This window comes from Cupressus sempervirens, chromosome 7 (assembly GCF_028749045.1).
Source record: "Cupressus sempervirens isolate cs-2001-9-10 chromosome 7, ASM2874904v1, whole genome shotgun sequence".
NCBI classification, from domain to species: Eukaryota; Viridiplantae; Streptophyta; class Pinopsida; order Cupressales; family Cupressaceae; genus Cupressus; species Cupressus sempervirens.
Genome location: NC_143124.1, coordinates 617,504,019 through 617,526,263, shown reverse-complemented (window position 1 = coordinate 617,526,263; position 22,245 = coordinate 617,504,019).

Here is a 22,245-nt window from a genome sequence, read left to right as displayed (position 1 = left end):
TATTCATTGTTACGTTCATGTTGCTTAAGGAGTGCTTTGATAGGATGATCCCGCTCAAAAAGGAGAATGCTATGAGGTCCATCGATTCTTCCCCTGCATCTATCTTTCCTGCATGCTCAAAACCCAACTCCAATTCTTGTTGTAAATTATCTTTACATGATTAATATAAAAATCTTTTTTCTTTTGTGGAACAACTATTTTTTAGCAAATGAAAATAGGGAGGGAATAGAAATTAGGAGCTATTTGATGAGCAAACTAACACATGAACATATTTGTTTCCTTTGACAGTTCAACTGTCGAAGTATACTAGTTAAAATCAGAAAAGCCAATATGACTAGGAAGGGAAAATGTTGCCTCACAGAAACAATCTAGACCAATAAAATAAACAAAGCAATTAAATCAATAATCAACCTAGATATAAGATCTAGGACTGATAATAATAAAAAAAAGCTGATAGGTTAATTGTTTGGTTTGGGTTAATTGTTTGCTGGAGGATTTGTAGCTTGTTATTTTGTACATCTTTAGTTTGGATGTGTTCTTTGTTGGACATGTTCTTCCATAGTCCATAGTCCATATTCTTTAGAAATAATTTAAAATAATATCAATGGCACTACAATCTTAAAGAAATAATAGGGCAAAACCAGATATGTAGAAGTATCCCATCTTAAGGGAAATAAGAAAAAATTTGAAACAACAATTCGAGTTCACAGAACCTAATTTGGAATCTTTAGCCAATTTGTAGGGCACTCTAATCTAGGTACCATTAGCCACTGGGGCTTACAATTGGCATAGATTCCATGAGACAGGAATTCCAATTGTATTCGTCAATATTATTTAGCTTTGAAAGGTCATGCTACTTTAGTTCACCGTTAATTGGTAAAATTTAAAGACCTCTCAGCCATGGGGTTCATCGAGCAACGGATGTATATCTGTGTTTATAACTATTATTTCCATTAAACCTAGATTTTAGATTAGGTGGAATAGGTTTTCATGGATCATATAAATGAGATTGTAATGAATTCTTTAGAATGTAAGAATGTTTCAGATTATAGTCTGATGCATCATTAAGGTGAGAAGGGAAATAGTCGTGTGTTAGAAGGCTAGCAATGTGTACTAAAATATAAATGAAACAAAATTCCCTTTTATTATAACTGGACATGGAATTATTAGCTCCATTAATTAAAGTTGTATCAAACGAGCGATCCCTTGTAGCAAAACCCACATTTGGAGATTTTATAGTAGACTGTGATGTGTGGTTGCTGGCTTATATTGCTGAGATTTGGCTTTAGTTTTACCACAACATTCTTTCTTGACCAACAGAGACGTCTAATTCTTTCATAAATCATTTTACATCAGCAAGGCATTCAGTTAGGTGACAATATACCAATCAGTGCTTATTCACTAAGAGTATCTAAATTCTACTCCCACTTTTTGATATTTCATGCCTAAGGGATAGGTCATTTTGTGCCTAAGAGACCATTCTCTATGTGACATGTTCTTCCATAGTCCATAACTAAGATAGGGCACCTATATGATTGACCTCTATTGTGTTCAATAGATACAACTTGTACTTGGGTTCGGGCTCTTGTGTGATCTCATCGAATGTGGCAGAGGCTCTATAAGAGTTACAATTATGCATGTCATTTTGATTGTTTCTATTTCATTTTTGGTTTTGCACTACAGTTCTAGGTCGTTCTAGAATTTTGCAAGGGAATTATATTCTTCTATGCTTTGATTTTGCAGTTCCTTGTTGGGTTTTTTATGTATTAGAGGAGCCTGTAATGATTTAGAGTAGATTTGAGGTTATTGATATAAATTGGAGTATTTAAATATTTCAATCAGTTTGTGAATTTTGTAATCTCCATTCTATTTTTGACAATTTTGAGGAGACATTGTGGAAAGAATGTGGCAGAGGAACTACAAAAGAACATTAATGGATGCTCTTACACTCTGTGCCAAAGGCAATGTTATACATTAAATTGAGGTTAAGGACAATCCATTTGTTAAGGCCAATCATTTACAGGTATGTGTGCTATTTTGGTTTCTTTGATTTTGTAGTTTACATCAAATTATGATTATGCTAAACAAATACATGAATAAGAGTTCCTTTATGCTACATATAAATCTAGTCCTCAGAAACTGTGGGAATGAGGTACCTATTTTTATATTGTAGTTTCCTGATAACTAAGTGAAGGACCATAGACCAATGGATGCAATATACTAAGAGAGAATATAACAAGAAAAGGAAATGTTGAATCTAACTTGCTAGTCATTTATAACTAACTGAATTTTGTGCTCCCAACACACATGCACAACAGAACAAAAATATTCCAAGCAAATGTGAAAGAGTTAACGAGAAATAAAAAACAATGACTTGACAACTTACAAGTTAGACCTAATCAATGTATAAGTGAATCACAATGAGAATCATTCAAGAGAATATCACTATGTCAGAAGATTTTTGAAAACTTATAAACTTCACTAATACTAGCCACCACAAAAACAATCGAGTCAATTATGTATGGCAGAACTATAGATTAACAGATACCAAAACTTAAAAGAGATAGATGATGAAAGGTATAAATAAAAAGTTGACAGACCAATTTGATATACAATACATCATAGGCTATTGTGCAACTTAAAAAGACAACTTAAATAAAGACTAGAAATAGTTCATGTAGAGCAACTAAAGCTCAAACATGAATCAAAAGATCAAAGTTCTCAAACAATGTTTAAAATTTGATTGAAATTGAAATGATATAGCTTATAAGAAAATAGTTATCCAGAAATCTAACCTGGTATGAGTTGAGCAATGTGCAGAAATTACAAAGGTGTAGGTACCCCACACAATAGGTGCATTTAATCAAAAAATTAAAAGAAATACAAGTTAATGAAGAGACAATTAGCTTAGGAAAATGGAAAAAATTACATTAAGATAACGTAAAGTTATGATTACAATTGAGTTACTACATGGTGTAATGTATTTATGAGGTAAGAGCAGTACCCAACATATACAACCTTCATGAGATATCTTATAATTAACTTAAATTTTATTTTATTCTAAAAATACTGACTAGTCTTTGTATATTTTTCTCTTCTAAATTTGTCATTACTGTAACAAAATGACCCCTTCCAATCGTACCTTTTCTTTAGCGATCTTTGCAGCTTCTATTTTTCCACTCATTGAATTAGTTGTCTCTGTACTTGAGCTAGTCTCTACTTGTTGCTGAAGAGTAGAATATGTAGCCCTTACAGTATCAAGAAGGAACCTATCTCCACCATGCCTTGCTATGAATGACATAGCCACTAGACAATTATCATGTTATCCTAAGGCTATGCTTGCCTATCAGTTTAGGTAAATACAAACACAATTTAGTAGCAAATATTTTCCTCATAACATAATACACAGTGTTCAATCACTAAAAGATAACGACCAACACCATTTGTGCTCATTACATAAAACAAGGAAAGGATGAGAGTAGATGTAAATGGAGCAGGTTGTGTAGACTGCAATGGAGATCCAGCATTCTGGGTCATATCACCAAAAACATTTGGTTGACCATCCTTGCCAGCAACATGATTCCTACTACTCAGAAGCATCCAAAGTCTTCTACTTTCCACATCATTAACATTTGAACCTGAACGTGATGTTAGATTTCCTTGTGCTTGTGCTTGCATTAACAGTTGTTGTTCTGGAGTCAACATTTGAAATTGGTGGTATTGCTGCTATGGAGAATGAATAAATGATTTTTGTTTCTGTAGAAGACCTAGCCAAAGTTGGTCAAAACCCTGGATACAAACACAGTTGAAAAATAATGAATGTCAAAAAATGTGCTTAAGACTAGAAATACAAAGAAAGTATTTGCTAGTGAAGCAATGGATAGCATAAGAACATGAGAACTAAAGCATTATCTAACAACCATCATATAAAATAGCCATTTAGCTTTCCACAAAAGGAAAGTAAATAGATAAGATCATTTCTATGATCTTTAGTTTCTTGTTAGAAACGTTCTTTTTTGTACATTTGTATATTCTTTATAATGATATTGTTTTGATCATCTGTGGATGCATTAAATTTTTTTACCAATTACTTCTTAGTAATAGAAAACAACTTATTTTTTCCTTTAAAGTTTGTATGGGGTGCAAGAACAACATTGGCCATTTCTTTAATTACCTTGTTGAAAAGTTCTCTCAGCTGCTTTCAGCTGTATGGATGCTTGTACTTTTTGAAATTGTAGAAACAAAGGATTAAGCAAGGACACTAAAATAATTTTGGAGATTGAAGCATGTACTATATATGTATTGCATATAATTACTAAGAAATCTCATGTTTTAGAGTCGTGTCTTGTAGTTATATAGGATTTTATGAGATGATTGGTGCAATTGAATGTAAGAACTGCCTGTAGCTTGAAGAATACAAGTCACCCTTTAATGCAAGAGAATCAGTCTTCTCATTGTGGGAAGCTATTTTCTTATCATGATATCGTTGGCTACTAATTTAGTGTTGTTTACCAAATATATAGATTTGTTTAGTGTAAGGCATTAATTGTGTTGGTCATTAGTATTTCTCAATGCCATTCTCCTAATTAAAAGATCTTAGCTAGGGCATAATATTTGCATGCTGTTATAATGATATATTGTAGCTCATTTGATGAATACAAGCAAGTGAAATTCATGAGGTGTTTTATTTCCTTATGAAGCATTGTATGCTTTGTTATTTGTAAAATAATTCACACCTTTTGATTCATCTATTTGATTATGTTTACATTATTGCTTCACATTTTCCCTCATTCATATGGAAGTGTTTGTTCAATTATTTTTAAAGCTTCAAATCTTTGGTCAATCAAAGTGAGTTTCCTTGTACATGATTACACAATTCTCGAATTCATTTTTTCTTTCTAAAAATGAGAAGTTTGAGATCATGATTTTTGAATCACTTTAAGTGTGGTTTTACTAGATATAGGAGGGAAAGACTTGATGAGATGTGTGTACAAAGATTTCCACAGTACTCAAGGACCATGATACAATCCTGGATACTTAGAGGTAAAAACTTAATATTTGACATCTTCGATTCTAAGAGTGGATAATATTCAAGGACAGAGATCAATATACTGGGAAGATAAAATGCTCTTATATCGAATATTTGAAAAATAGTGCATGTAAAAGTTTACATCAAGCAAAATTTTAAGAAAATTTACAACATCCACGAAGCATTACTTTTAATTTTTGATTCTAGTGATGCTTATGTTTAAGGTAAATTGCTTACTATATACTTGTTTGTCAAGGAGTTATATTTGTTGTAGGTTACACTCTTTATATTTTATGGTGCTTTGCACTGATACTTGGAATTTTCAAAAGAGATCTGGTAGCTTTCTTTGGAAGCTATCAAAGACTTTGAGGCCTATGTGAAGCACAATTATGTTAAATTCCATTAGGAAGCAATTTATTAATTCTAGGATTGTATCTCTAATGTTTGATCTCTTATCACTGTTGAAGCTTAGGTTTATGTTGTGCTCTAACTATTTCTGAATATGTAATTCATATTTGATCTGATCCATGTTCATGTCTAGGTTGCTTGATTTATGTTGGGATTCAGTCTTTTGTAGGGAAGCTTTTAGTTGATGGGCAAGTGGCAGGCAAGGCTGGGATGTCTATTTCAGAGAAGGCTTCCATTGAAATCACTACCGAAGTTCCAAAATATGTATGTAGGTGATTATCCTTAATACTCTTGACTTTAGTAGTAGCTAACAACATATTTTCATTGTATATGCCATGGGATTTTCTCTTCACATCAGACACCCTTGTAACAAGAAAACCATTGGCAGAGCAGGATACAAGTTGGAGGGAGCACTTGAGCAATTAAATATTGATGTTGTTGGAAAAGTTGCATTAGACTCTGGTCTATCCATAGGTGGCTTCATAGATTGCTTGCTTCAACATGGCACATCTTTTGTTATGGAGTTGATGTAGGCTATGGGTAGGTGAATTAGAGCATCAGTTTGATAGAATACATGCACATTTCTATAGTAAATATATTCAGTTTCATTTTCCTTTTGTTATTAGGAAGTCACATCAAAATTATGCAACTGTTGGACAATGTAATGTCTTACAAGTTAGCATCATATGTTTTATGATTACTTTGTTATTATTTTGATATTTGGATTGTCTTAAGACTCATGTAGCTACAAGGATATAGTTTTAAGATATAAATTGACAAACCTTGTGGAAGAGATGCATGTCTTAAACTTTGCCTCTTTGATTCAAATTCTGTATGTACATTACTAGAAAAACTTAGTGAACTTCTAAACTATGGTTCTTGTCAGAATCCAAAGAGTTTCCACATGTTTCCTCCTTGGAAGTTTAAATGGACAGTAGGATTAGGAAGGATTAGTTACAACAGTAAAAAGAAAAGCTGGAAACTATTTAATATTGGTACCCCAAATATGTGCAGTCATAACTCCTAGTCCATTGGGTGGAAATTAAATTTATTTGGTATTAAAAAAAGTTAAAATAAAGAATTTTATTGGGTGAAAATTGAATTCATTGGATATTAAAAAGATCTATAACACATAATTTTTACCAATATATTTAAATTAACAAAGGAGAGAAGTCTCCTTAAAAAAGAGACATGATTGACAACTAAGAAACCAAAGGATAAGAACTTAATTTAAAAACCACAAAAGAATATTCCCAAAGTCTATCATAATGACTTGATTGACCATTACAAACTAATATTACAATATTACTGTAGTTTCCTCAATGGTCAATCTACTGACTATACCAAGTTTATTTTGAATTTTTGCAAATTTGTCAAGACTCAAGGACTTGGTAAGATTGTCTACAGTTTGATCCTTAGTTGGAGGGTACTGAAACATCATCAATCTATCTTATGCATGTTGTGATATGAAATGATAATGAAGCTCCACAGTTTTGGTATGCTTGTGCAAGATTGGATGCTTGTCTCAAGGTTTAGCACCCCTTGATTGTCAGAAAACAAGCGTGAAGGCCCTGCTAGGGACATGTGCATGTTTGCAAGCATCCTTCGAAGCCATATTAGCTCACATGCTACTTCAATAGTTCCTTGATACTTTGTTTCTATTGCAGATAACTGTTCGATGTGACTGCACTCATACCAAGGCTAAAAACACATCCAAAAGTGGATTTCCTATCATCAAAAAAACCTACCCAATTTGAATCTCTGAACCCAACCTACCTAGGACCCTTTCTTCTACCATATAGAATGCAAAAGTCAAGTGCCCCTCTCACATATCTCAACATCTACTTTGCGGTAGTCCAATGTTTTGTTTTTGGGTGTTGTCATGAATCTAGAAATTTGTAACTCACAACATAGCTGAAATTAGGTCTAGTGATGGTAAGATAGATAAGATAGATAAGATTGCCCACTAGTTGTTTGAATATTCACTTGTAGAAAGAATTCCCAAAGATCTAGATGGACTTGTAGGAGGATTCCCCTCTTAAAGTAGCAGAGGGACAAATTTTTTCCCAAGGCCCTCCTAGAATACAAATTTTGGAATTATACAAAAAACCAAAAACTTAGTGTTTGGATATTTCCTAGAGGCTAGAACCATTGAAATGCTCATGAAGCTCAATTGGATCATTTATTTCCCCTTGAGAAGCAATGGGCCCTATTGCATCAAAATTTTTTAACAACATGTGAAAGCTTTTTCCAAACTTAACTGGACTTACCTTGATGAGAATATGAGGAATGCTTTTATTTATTATGAATGCATGATAAAAAAAGCCAGTATTTCCCACATCAAGAAAAATTTCTCAACAGATAAAATTAGTCCTGATAAGAATGAAGCCAAAATAATACATATTGGAGGTTGTTTGGGTGCATTTTTCTCTTAGTAATATGAAATATTATAAAAAACCTTTTGCTATGGATTTTGCTTGACTTCTATTTAGGGAGGTATCACATCATCAGATCTAGTCACCAAAGCAATGGAAGCATGTCAAGCAGAGGTGGTTGGACAAGCCTTGGTTGGGGTTCCTCTGTGGTAGCTAGGACCTAAAATTAGACACCCTAGTGTTCCTTACATTGTGTTTCTAGGTATTTCAAAATATGCAAATAAAATCCCCCAATCTATAAGTCTACTCCCATAAAAGTACTGATAAGTTTTCCTATAGGTAATGTTGGGGGTAATGATGCATTGGCTCAAGTTGTTAAGAATTGGGCTATTCCAACAAGATCTTCAACAAAAGATCTTATTCTGGTAAGAGTTGGTAGTCACGACATGGATTTCTTGTAAAACTTAAGATTGTATTTTCTAGAGAATACTAATTTATTTCTTCAGGAAGCTGAAAGACATAAGTATGCTATTGGAGCATTCAATGTATACAATCTTGAGGCAATTGTAGCTGTTATAGTAGCAGCTGAGGCTGAAAAAAGCCTAGCTATTTTGTAGGTTAGGTTATTTATGATTTTGTTTTCAATTTTTTATAGAATGGTTTAGCTAGAAAATTCCAAAAGACAATTAGAAGAGAATTTAACAAAAATAGTGATTGGGATTAAGGTTATCAACATCCAGTGACCCCTATTACTCCTTTAGTACCAAGTAAATCTATGACAATGCTTAGACTTCCATCTCTTCTATGACTACACTTCCATCAAACTCCTCACTACATGACTTGTTTTTTCTTGAGCTTTTATATCATTCAAGACACAATAAAAGGACACCAAGGTGATGTCTATTTGTTAGTATAATAATCAAAACTAATGACAATTTTACTTTCTTAATAACATAATTGTACTAGAAAGATTTTTTGGAATGACGTGTTTCTTTTGGTCTCTGCTAATTTGATTTATTCTTCTTGTATTCACAGATCCATCCAAGTGCCCTAAAGCATGGGGGAGCACCTTTGGTTGCATGTTGTATCTCTACTGCAGAGCATGTTGTTGTATGTATCCAGAGAGCTTATCATGTTGTGTACATTGAAATATCATTGTAAAAATAATTAATCAATTTTTGCATGTTGGAATTACCTATTTTATGGAGCAAATAGGTTCTTATGAATATTACAAGCGATCTTAGAAAGGAAAATCATGCATGGAACAAAAGGCAGTGTCCTTGTAGACTCATATAAAATAAAATGGCAGGATAATGTATGTATAGGATTTACAGTGAGAAACAAATATTATCAAAATATTTTGAAGTGCAACAATAGAAATTTGTGTGGTAGGAAGTAATCTATTCCAGGTATTTCTTTGACCATATCACTACTATCAAATCATGACACATTAAACCTTGTCCATTTTCAAGTTTGAATTTACTCTGTCATAGGGTCGAAGGACCCAAGAGTATTCTAAATATTATGTAAAGGTAAATGGAAAAAAATCCCCTAATGCATATCCACAAGGGGCTTCTTGTACAATATTTCAGTATCAAGTATGGTAATGACTTAAAATACTACCACTGTTTTCTTTTCTATTGCTCCTCAATGACATGCTATTAGTTTTTGAGCTAGCAAGTGTTGGTTCTTTGGAGCATGTGATTTTCATAAGTAGCTACGAATATGCTTTACAATTTATTTAGCCCTTAAGCTTGAAGTTCAAGCAAAATGAATGATCTCGTGTAGGATGGCAACCATAAACTGAAATTCATCATTCTCTGTCCTATTTAAATGTGAAGTGAAGTCTTTTAAGTAGAATTACATAATGAATTATCCCAATTTTATTCTTTGATAGTTAAATTTGGCTCATTTCTAAATAGTGCTTAACATAAAAGTTACTTTGACAGGTCCCTTTCATAGTGCATATTGATCATGGAATTGAAAAGCATGACTTGATTGAGACTTTGGAGATGGTATGTTATATGCAATGGTATCACAAATTTTGTCAGATTTAAAACATCTCTCAGTATCTGAATAAATGATTCAGTAACCTTATAGAAAGAAACGAATCATACAATAGCATGCTTGTGCTATCACCTATTCCATGGTGAGATCATTATAGTTGCTGCATTTTTTTTCTTACTATGTAGTTATGTCCATCATAACTTATGAAGGCTTTTGGAGGTATTAGAAATAAATCCTCATAGTACATTGAATGATTATCTATGTATGTGCAAAAACATTCATAGACATGCTATTGTGTATGTGATTGTTTATTAGGGTGTTGACTCTGTAATGGTGGACGGTTCACATCTATCTTAGTGAGAATATTTCATATACTAAATACATAACAACCATGGCCCATGCAAAGAACATTACAGTGGAAGCTGAACTACAATGACTATCACGTACAAAAGATAATCTGATAGTTGAGGAGTATGAGGCAAAGCTTACAGATTTGATCCAGGTGAGATGATTCAAGGATTCATATTTTTATAATCCTTCATATAGCTTACTACTATGAGGAATCATGTAAAGCATGTTGTAACTGTTAGTCATTACGTTCGAAAAGATTAAGTTCTTCTCAGCCTCTAATTTCCTTCATGCATTTCAGGCTTTGTTAAAGACTTTTGTACATATTTTCGATCACATATACCCAAGAAAGTGCTTCAGGCTCTTTAATAAGATAGTATAGCAACATCAATAATGTTTTTAACCTGAATGGATTCCAAAAATAATTTAAATAAATTTCTAATTTGTTTATTTTAATGATGCTACTCTAACTTTTAATTTGTTTTGTGCTTGTGATATTATTTTGAATTATTTTTCTATTTTTTGTTGTCAAAAGCTTAGTAAATTCTTGAACGATTTTTTAATTCAAAGTTGTGTGGTTTTGTATTTGACCAGGCTTTTTATGTTGTTCTACAGAGCTGGGTTTCAAAAAAGTTCATCAGCGGATGGTAAGAAGGCATTTTTTTCCATTTATTGCATTGCACTTTGAAACCTATTGATCTATAGACCATTTCATTTGTTTCAAATTTCAGTTCTAATAAGGATTGGGGCTTTGTTAATCTATGTTGAAATGTGTACTAAATGATTATGTAGGCTTGAAATGTTGAACATAATTTTATAGTGTGGTTCTGTTTCCAGTTGCAATAACTTTCTGTATCACCTAGTGGTTTATTCAGTTTGTCGATGGTTTCTTTAAACCAATATATGTGAGGTTGGGACTAAAAATATTTGGTATGATTCTCAATTCCTCTTTCCTAATTTCAATTTTCAAGCCTGGACTTAATGAACAACTTTGTTGCAAGTAATGTTGTACTGATTTTTATATGTTATGTGCTTTGTGCTTGCAATATAAATTTGTGTGGGTAGATATAGCTTAAAACTCATGCAAGAATGGAATCAGGCTTAAGTCATTCCATGTCACTTGTTTAGTAGGCTTAATATGGTTGATCATTCATTTATTGTCTTTTGCAGAACAAGATGCATTTTCAACCATCTTAGACAAGGAAAACTATGCATATTCCTCCCAATGCCCTAATGTGTTCTCCCGTATGCATTTTCAATTATTTCCAACATGTTAGTCATAAAAGAATGGAATTGGTCTTAAGCCATTCCATGTCACATCCTTTGTCAACTTAATACTATGAGATTTCTTGGGCAAACCTTAGTTGATGATTAGGACTGTCTCAAAACAATGGCGAGTCCTTAATCTCCACACCTACATTTCTCTTCATGGTTCCTGATAGTAAAAACAACTTAATTACAAGCACACAGGGTCCAGTTCATTCAATACAAGAACATAAGAGGAATCTTTGAGTATTATGCTATTATTGCTTGTTGAGATTTGTTGAGATTATGTATTAAGCTCAAGTAGACTTGAACTTAAGACCTCCCAAATGAGAAGCTCACAATTTATTGTTTGGTAAATCCAAGATGGCCATGCAAAGACAAGGGTTTTGTGGATGATATTGTTAGTGAAGTGTTCATCTAAGCTCTTGACAATTGCCACATTTCCATCACCCAAGACATCCAAACCAGAAAACTACTCAGTTTCTTTAGTAAACTTGCCATTATCATCTACAAGAGACAACACTAGAAGCTTATATTTCATGCTAGTCAAAAAATCTTCTTGGCTATGGCCTAGAGCAATATGAATGAACCTTGTTCCAGATTCCATCATTATGTAACCTCCACCCACAATAATTCTTGATATGTGTCCCTTTGGATACTCCAACTCAGAATTAGCCAAAGCTATGCTAGATAAGGGACCTAATGAATCAATTTCTAGCCTCTATAAATGTGATTTTGAAAAAAAAACATTTGCCTAAATACTTCAATCTGTGCAACTTCATACTCTGGAGCAAGTGTTAGATAGGGATTGTCCCACTCTCCCCATATTCAATATCTCCTAAATGATTTCCTTTCAGCATATAACTTGTTGTGCATAGTTTCTGAGTTTGCTTATTGTATTGGGCATATTAATGAAGAAGCATATTAGTTACTGTCAGTGTTTAAGACAATTTGATTAGTTACTGTCGGTGTTTTTCAAGCATTCTATAAAATAGTTCACATGCCTTGTGTATGATATGACATTTTGCATGCATCCTACACTCTCTCATTCGGCTGATGATGGATTACGAAGAGTGATCTGAAACCATGATGCTAAAAAACACACACAATCAAATCCAAAGTGAACTTGCATTGCAAATGGATTGTGGAAGTCTGATATTGTTAATTTTGCATGCATGTCTACCAGGACGATCACAACTCAAAATTAAAAATATCAGACTTCCATAATCCATTTGTAATGCAAGTTTGCTTTAGATTTGATTGTGTGTGTTTTTTAGCATCATGGTTTCAGATCACTCTCCATAATCCATCATCAGTCGGATGAGAGAGTGTACGATGCATGCAAAATGTCATATCATATGCAAGGCATGTGAACTATTTTATAGAATGCTTGAAAAAAATTTACACCTAGGCATTGGTCAAAATTTCTACCTTCATTGGTCAAAATTTTGACCAACACCTCAGTGTTTTCTACCTTCATTAGTCGAAATTTCTACCTTCATTAGTCAAAATTTTGACCAATGCCTCAATGTTTTCTACCTTCATTGGTTGAATTTTCTACCTTTATTGGTCGAAATTTCTACCTTAATTGGTCAAAATTTCTACCTTTATTGGTCAAATTTTCTACCTTTATTGGTCAAAATTTCTACCTTCATTGGTTAAAATTTTGACTAATGCCTAGGTGTTTTCTACCATAATTGGTCAAAATTTTGACCATTGCCTGGTAGAACTTGTACCATGGCTCTAGAAGGTTTTTGACAAATAGATTGGTCAAAATTTTGACCAATGGGTTGGTCAAAGTTGGTCAAAAATTGGTCAAAATTTTGACCAATAATGGTCAAAAAATGACCTCAAATGTACTAGTGTATTAAACTTGCATTTAAGTCACAAATGGTTCTTAGAAAAAAGGAAGGAAAACATGTGAAGAGTGACAGTCGTTTCTAATGATGAGATTGATGAACTTGAAGCCCATATTACAAAACAACTTGGAAGAGGAAAATAGAGATACAAAGGTAAACTACATATTATCTACTTTTCATGCAACAAAGTAGGTCAGATTGCTATTAGGTGTCTTGATAGAGAGGATAAGGATGAAATCAAGTAAAGAAAGTACAAAGGAAGAAGAGATGATCAAGACTTCAGAAAAAAGGATGAAAAAGGTAAGAAATCCTGCTATATTGTTGAAGAAGAAATTGACAATGAATTTGACAGTAATGATGACAAAGTAGTTTATGTTGCTATGAAAGAAGACTCTGATGAAGATGAGAAAATTGCATTGATTTCATATGTAAACAAAAGTGACAGATGGATAATTGATAGTGGATGTTCAAATCATATGACTGGTGATAAATACAAATTTGAGGATATTGGTCCATACAAAGGTGGATGTGTAAAATTTGGTAATGATATCCCATGCGTTGTAAAAGGTAAAGGGACTATTCAACTTATTGATAAGATAAAATGTGACAACGTTTAGTGGTTTGAAGGACTTAACTATAATTTGTTGAGTGTTTCACAGTTAAACAAATAAGGTTACAGAGTTGAATTTCACAATAGGAAGGCCAAGATACATGATGCTGATGGTAAGCTAGTTGGAAGTGGTGAATAAACAAGAGGCAACTTGTTCTATCTATATTTATCAAATGAGACATGTTTTTTTACACAACAAGAAGATGTTTGATTATGGCACAAGAGATTATGTCATGTAAATTTTGACAATTTGGTAAATATCAGTAAGATGAAGAAAGTAAGAGGATTGCCTAAACTAAAGAATCCTGACAGTGCCATGTGTAAACAACGTCAACTGGAAAAAATGACCAAGTCTAGTTTTAAGAGAAAAATATACGGTGCTAATGATATTTTGGAATTGTTTCATACAGACCTATGTGGACCCATTGATGTTCAAAGTTACTATGGAGATAAGTATTTCATTCTATTTGTTGATGATTACTCTAGGATGATGATTGTGATGTTTGTTTAAGCTAAATATAATGCTTTTTAGTTATTCAAGTTGTATTTAGCCAGAGTTGAAAAAGAAATAGGAAAGAGTATGAAATGCTTGAGATCTAACAAAGGTGGTGAATTCATTTCCATTGAGTTCAATACATTCTGTAGTGACAAATGAATCAAAAGATAGATGTTAGCACCAAGGACCCCTCCTCATAATGGAATAGCTAAAAGAAGGAACAAATCAATAATGCACTATACAAGGACATTAATGATGGAGAAGAGTGTATCCAAGAAATATTGGAGAGAAGTTGTTAGTACTATTGTCTATACCCTGAATAGAGCACATGTTAAGAAAGGTACAAATACTACACGTTTGGAATTGTGGTATGGATATGCTTGTAATGGGAAATATTTCAAAAATATTTGGAAGTAGATGCTATATACTTAAAGATAATAGAAATGGAAAACTTGATGCAAAAAGTGATGAAGGCATATTCCTAGGATATTCCACTAAGAGGAAAGCTTATAAGTGTTTGAACTCTAACACTAACAAAGTTGTGGAAAGTGCAAATGTGAAAATTGATGAGTTTACATAAAGAAGTGAAACTACATGCAAAGAAGAACCTGAAGCCTATAATACATTTATCTATGTGGATGATGATGCTCCAATCACTCCTAATGAAAAAGCAAGCCAAGCTACAATCTCTTAGTAGATAGGAAATGTTGTAGAGCAACAAATTTTTGAGCAACAAAGAGTGGGTTTCGAGTGACAAACTGAAGATGTCAAGTCAAAGATAGGGAATGTTGACCATCAAAATGCAAATGCTAAGCATGCAGAAGCTAGACTAGAACCTGAACAAGGAAGAGCAAATGATCTTGAGATTAATTTTCAAGATGAACTTGTAGAAGAAAAAAGAAGGAAACTACCCGTACTAATAAAATATGTGAGAAGACATCACAAATCTGATCAAATCATTGGTGATGTTTAATGAAGTGTTATGAGAAGAAATAAGCTCAAAGATGACACATGTTTACTCTGTGAATTTGAGCCCAAAACAATGGAAGATGCTTTGGAGAATGAAGATTGGATTTGAGCAATGAACGAGGAAATTGAACAAATTGAGGAGAACAATACTTGGACTTTGGTGCCAAGACCTAAAGACAAAAATGTCATTGGGACAAAGTGGATTTTTAGAATCAAACTCAATGAGAATGGTGAAGTAACAAGAAATAAGGCAAGATTGGCATGCAAGGGTTATTCTTAAGAAGAGAGAGTTGATTATGGATTAACTTTTTCTTCTGTGGCAAGACTTGAAGGAGTCATAAATTTGTTTGCATATTTAGCCTACAAGAATTTCAAGGTATATCATATGGATGTCAAGTCTATATTTTTAAATGGTATACTAGAGAAAGAAGTACATATTGATTGACCTGAAGGATTTGTAGATCTAAACAAGAAGAATATGGTATGTAAACTGAACAAAGCCCTCTATGGATTTGAACAAGCCCCTAGAGCATGGTATGAAAGATTGCATAATTATTTGGTGAAGACTAGTTTTGAAAGGACAAATGATAACAACAATCTATATTTGAAGAATGGTAAGAACAATGAAGTCCTATTATCTGAAATATTTGTTGATGACATTATATTTGGAGGAAGAGAAGCATTATGCAATTCATTTGCTGATGAAATGAAGAAAGAATTTGAAATGTTTATGTTTGTTGAGATCAAATTATTTGTTGGATTACAAATATGTCAAATGAAGTTTGCCATTTTCATTGCACAATCCAAATACATCAAGGAGATACTAAAGACTTTTGGAATGGAAGATTCAAGACTAGTAAACATACCTATGTCAACAGGACACAAGCTATCTAAGAATGATGAATCTGTTGATGTGAACTAGACCTTATACAGATCCATGACTGGAAAATTGCAATATACTATTCATAGCAGACCAGATATTGCTTTAGTAGTTGGGATAGTTGCTAGATTTTCAAAAAATCCTAAAGAGAATCACATGATGGTTGTAAAAAGGATATTGAGATATTTGAAAGGTATAAAAAGACAATGGATTGTAGTACAAGAGAAATGATAAATTTGAATTGAAGTTATTCACTGACTCAGATTGTGTAGGAAACATTGATGATAAAAAAAGCACTAGTGGTGGTGCATTCTTTTTAGGAAAGAGATTGGTGTCATGGACAAGTAAGAAACATAACTGTATTTCCCAATCAATAGCTGAAGCCGAGTAAGTGGTAGTTGTAGTGAACTACTCAAACATTATAGGGTCAAGAAATTAGTGAAAGGTATGAAAGAAGAGATTACAGATCCAATGGTTAACTTTTGTGATAACACAAGTGCTATTAACATTTCAAAGATTCCAGTGATGCACACTAAGAAAAAATACATTGCTATTAAGTATAATTACTTGAGGGAACTAGTACAAGATAAAGAAGTGAAGCTAGAATGTGTGAACACCAAAGAACAAATTGTTGACATATTCACAAAACCCTTACCTAAAGATGCTCATGAATATCTTAGAGGTAAATTAGGGGTGATTCCCCTAACCAAAGCTACTTAAGGAGGTAAGGTGCATTGCATCAAATGTGCTAATCAAAATATATTACACATTGATGTAATATAGTTCTATTTAGAGACATGCCTAAGGTAGCTAGTCAAGTACAACATAATAGATCAGTCATAGACAGATGACAAAAATCAGCCAGACATGCACAATCTACATAACTCAGATGTATGAAGAGATTGAAGCTAAGAAAGCTATAGTGTCTTTGGCATTGTTGTCAAAGAGGGAGACATAATTATGTGTGTGTGTGTGTGTGTGTGAGAGAGAGAGAGAGAGAGAGAGAGAGAGAGAGAGAGAGAGAGAGAGAGAGAGAGAGAGAGAGAGAGAGAAGTAAAAGAGAGAGAGATGGACAAAGAAGAGAATTATATAAAAGAGGGAGAAATCTTTTTGGATTATATGGTAAACAAGTGAGATACATTTGATACATTGAGATGTTTTTGATATTGAGCTATAGAGATTGTTGGAATATAGAGATATTGCCATCAATGCTAAAGAGGGAGATTGTGGGTACAATTGTTCTTTTGTCATTGATGTTGAATCTATTGTTTAGACATATTGCTACCTAATCTAAATGTCATATCTATTTGATTGATGAAGAGGATTTGTTAAATTTCTCATAACAATAGCACCTAGAGGAAAGACTGAGTTATGAAAAGGAAGCTACAATGGACAATTGATTAGATAGACTTTGATAAAGCAAAGTGATTGTTTATGTCAAGAAAGTTAAGCCAAATCAAGCAATAGAGTAAATGGAAAAGGAATGTCGAGTGATGCTAGTCTCAAACGAGCCACAGTTAGTGTCAAGCAAATCTAGTGTTGACCAAGCATTAGTATCAACCGAGCAAGCTAGTCAATGCTAAGCTAGAAAGTTTTACAACACTTGATTGTTAAATGATGACCAAGTGTCAGGACTTAGTGATTTTCGAGTAACACTGTTAAAGAATAATTTGAGGAAATCATGATTCCCAATAGACTTAGTCAATTTCTTGGGAGATGTAAACCATGTTGAAGATAAGATTGATTAGTTGAATCATTAAATTCAAGGCCAAGATTAGGTAAATACCTAATAGATAAATTCTAGAGAAATTTCTAGAAGAAGATGGAAAAATATGGTGAATCATGTTGAACCTGATCATAAACCCTAAGATCTATAGTGATCATGGAAAACGGTAAAGTAAGAATTGCCTATTTAAAGAGTTGCAGAGCCGAATAATGTATGTGTGCAAGTGTGTATGTGAAGATAGACATACAAAGCAAGGTGGATCAGAGACACACAAGTGTGAGAGTGAATGTGAAGCTAAAAGAGATTTCTTACACAAATTTTGTTGATAGTGATAAGTAAAATCTGAGCAAGAAGGCTTAAATATTATTGGAGGGGGAAGATTGATTGCTTGAAATATTTTTGAGCAAATCAAGAATAGAGATGACAATGGAGAAATTATCAGTGAATCAACACCTGAACTGAACATAGAATTGAACTTGTAAAGTGAGTTGTGATCACACAGATCAACACTTACTATTTGTTGAAGTTGATGAAAGATCAACCCCATAACTCCCAAGAATCACTTGCATGCAAACATTTGTCATAGAAAGAGAGAAGAAAAAGCTATGGAGGCATGAATTTCCAGATCCATAGATGAGACATTCTTGATGAGAAAAAAAGAGATTGCATTTATCAACAATGAATTATCTCAATTAATGTTTATAATGAGAGATTATCCTTATAAAAGAGATCAAAACCCTAAAAAGGTCTAAGCTAGGTTGCATCATAATAATTAATAAAAATAATTAATTATTAGATGCCTAAAGTTTAGCTTAAGAAAACTAGAGTTAATTAGAAAATATCTAATTACTCTAACACCCCCCCACCTTAAGATAAACTTAGGGAGTAGCTAAAAACCTAGAAACTACTATTGAAAGTAGATTTGGGTCTCGAAAAATAAGGTCTGATGAGGTACCCAAGTACAACCAAATCTCTAAAAAGAGGAGAATAGAGAAAACTACATGGGAAAATCCCTACTCCAAAAAGAGATGAAAATAATGCCGAAAAGACTAGTGAAGGACTGAAGTGTAATCACCTAAAAATGGTCATCTAGACTATTAGCCCCCTTCTCAACATTTTGGCTAAATTAATTTAATCATTTACCTAGACCAAATTGCTAATAATCAATCAATTTGATTATAACCTATAGTTTGACTATGCTATCCTAAGTTCATTATTTGATTAAAAGAACATGTCCCCTTTTAATTAAATAAAAGACCCCATTCTTCTAACCCACTTAAAGTGCACACATAAAGTCTTTTTTCTATTTTGCAATTAAAAGATAAGGCTTTGTGACTTTTGTCTTATATGACAAGTCAACTTATATTCTATTGGTTGACTTGTGTGTGCACATGGATCATTCCTCTTTTCAAATTCTATCATTGATCATCCACCATCTTCATCTTGATCTCTACCATATGTATGACTTTAAAAGGGAGAGAGCTTTCCCCCTCAAAGCATCTATCTTTTGAGTATTATTATGCTATATGTTTTCTAACAGGTTTCTTTGGAGCTTTGTGGAGAACTTCTATTTCTTGTCTGCATTCTCTCATACCATAGCATTTTAGTTTAGATTCATGTTGCATGTTAGTTTAGCTTCTATTTTTCAATAATCTATCTCACATAGCTTAATATTTGGATTGTAACACTCTCATACATGTTTTAGCATAGCTGCATTTTACATTCTCATCTTAGCTTAGTTTCCATACTTGCATTGCATTCTTGAGGAACTCCTTGAGACATTTGCATTCTTGCACCTTGTCTTTGGAACCTCCCATTGCATGATTTACTATCAAGAAGAATATTCCTAAGGTTCAACTAAGAGCCCTTGAACTTGAAATACACTCTCTTGCACTCCATGGATAGGGAGCTCTAAGCCGATATCCAAGCATTCCAAACTCATGGAATCGTTTGGATAGAAGGGTTTAGAGTGGGACACTTTCGAGTGTACATGAAGAAGCCTCCAAACTAGGGAACATACCAGAAGATAGGAACAAAAGATGATCATGAAGAACACCACTGAAGCATGTAGAAGCTACAAAGCTCTATCAAAAGTAACTACTGATCTTAAAAACCTCTAGTGAAATAGAACTTGACCAATTAGAGAATATTGTAATATGCATCAAAGCTTGAAGAGCTGATCAATTGAACCAAGGAAGCATGAGAAATAATAGAAGAACCCACCAATACAAACAAGGGTGAGGTGACAAGCAACTAGAAAAGTAGGCCAAAAGAACTATAAATCAAGGAACCATGATCAAGATGCACAAAAGAGTACACATGTGTGTCCTGAGGTGATCACTCTCAGACATGACATGAGACTAATGTCATAGAAGGGACACTCACTAGACAAAGAAAAATGGAAAAAAAAGGAAAAAAATTAACCCCCCATAGCACTTTAATCATGAGTAGTACATGTATAATAAGACACAAGATATGGTGAATTCCAAGAATACAATAATCTGCATGAGTGTGCTTAGATGACGCTACTTGAATCAAAAGGAAAAAATAAGAACAAATAATTGAAATGAAAATACAGATGTAGTATGGCACTTTATCTCAGTGCATTTGCAAGAATGCATAAAAATGATGTCTAAATAGACCAAAAGAGATATAAGACTAGTACAAGTCATGACAAATCATCTGAAGCAAAGAAATTGACCCCTAGAATTGAAACAACCAAGATATCTACTAGAATGCAAAAGTAAAAAAGACTGAATAGAATGAGCCTGGTGTAGAATCTAGGAAGACAACCAACATCAGTGGATAGAGCTCAAAAAGTCCTTTCCAATTATATAAAGAATTGCCAAATAAGAGATTACATGCTCAAGATATGCCCTTTGGAGTGCAAAAATGTACCCCAAACTTTGACAACATAAAAAGTAATAAAAAAAGCATCAAAACTAAAAGAAAAATATACCACCATGATGGCCTTGGAACCAGCTTTCCAGTGATATCTTGTTTGTAGAAAACAAAGCTTGTTTCCCTGAGATATGAGCAAAAAGTGAAGATAGGTCAAAATGGAGCCTGAAGAGGTGACATAATATGTTGATGTAGTGCTTATGTCAGCAAGTGGTGAGCCCAAATTTAATGGGAAAATGGTCATTGAGGCAAAAAAAGCCAAAAAAATAACCCCTACCAGAAAAAATTCAATCGCCAAAAATAAGCCAGGCAAAGGGCTGGTGCCGGAGTAAAAATCTGGTGGCCAAAGTAACACAAAGATGTCAGAGAAAAAATCACGTCAGTAGCAAAGAGATGGAGCTAGTAAAAAAAAAACTGGTGGCTATGATGATGCCACATGTCTATCCAAATTTCCTCTTGAGGGAGGGAAACCATTGAAAAAATCTCAAATTGCCTCCAAAATCATTTGTACCAATATGCTCAAAGGAAAGCAAAATTGCGTATAGGGCCACATGGTAAGGTGTGGGGCCCAAGGAGAGGTGGTGTAGTTTCCAAAGAACTACTTCATAAAGTATAGGTCAAACTTGGAGTTACTTGTAGATTATCTGCGTGGCTTTTGAAGCTTGTGTTGGCCCATTGATCCAAGAAACCAACTTGGACAATAGTCATAATAGATGGCATTATCTCCAAAGCACATGCCTACAAGGCTACATTCCATCAAAGCTTGCTTAGAAAGCCCAAGATCACAGGACCCTTGCTAAAGCATTCTTGACAAGGAGAAAATGTCACTTATCAAGGAGAAAAATCATAAAACTGTTGAGACCAAATGGAAAATCTGCTTGTGGTGAGAAACTACCATTATAATGAGAAACTACTATAGCTGAAAAGGGAACTTAGACAAGACCTCATAATCACCAAAATCAACTCTAAAATAATTGGGTGCTATTGAAAAAAAATTGTGATCCATGGTATATTGCTAGTCAAACACTAATCCGCCAAAGCACGTGGGAGTAAAATGCATGAGAGGAAGCAGGTCCAGTGGGCCGAATACATAGTTAGCACAAAAAATGGAGAAGTCAACAGAGTTTAGTGCAATAAACCATGAAATTGAAGAAAATCATGGAAACCTCCTTATTCCTTAAGCCACTATGATGAGGCTTTGACATGGAGCCATGTGGTGGATGCCAACATTAAATGAAAAAACATGCACCAAAATGCATGCACGAGCCCTCAGGGGCTAACTTGACATTGATAGGTGGAAGGGCCATGCAACTGATCATGCCTCCAAATAAAACTTCATGCTAACCAATGAATAACCTATGATTCCAAGGA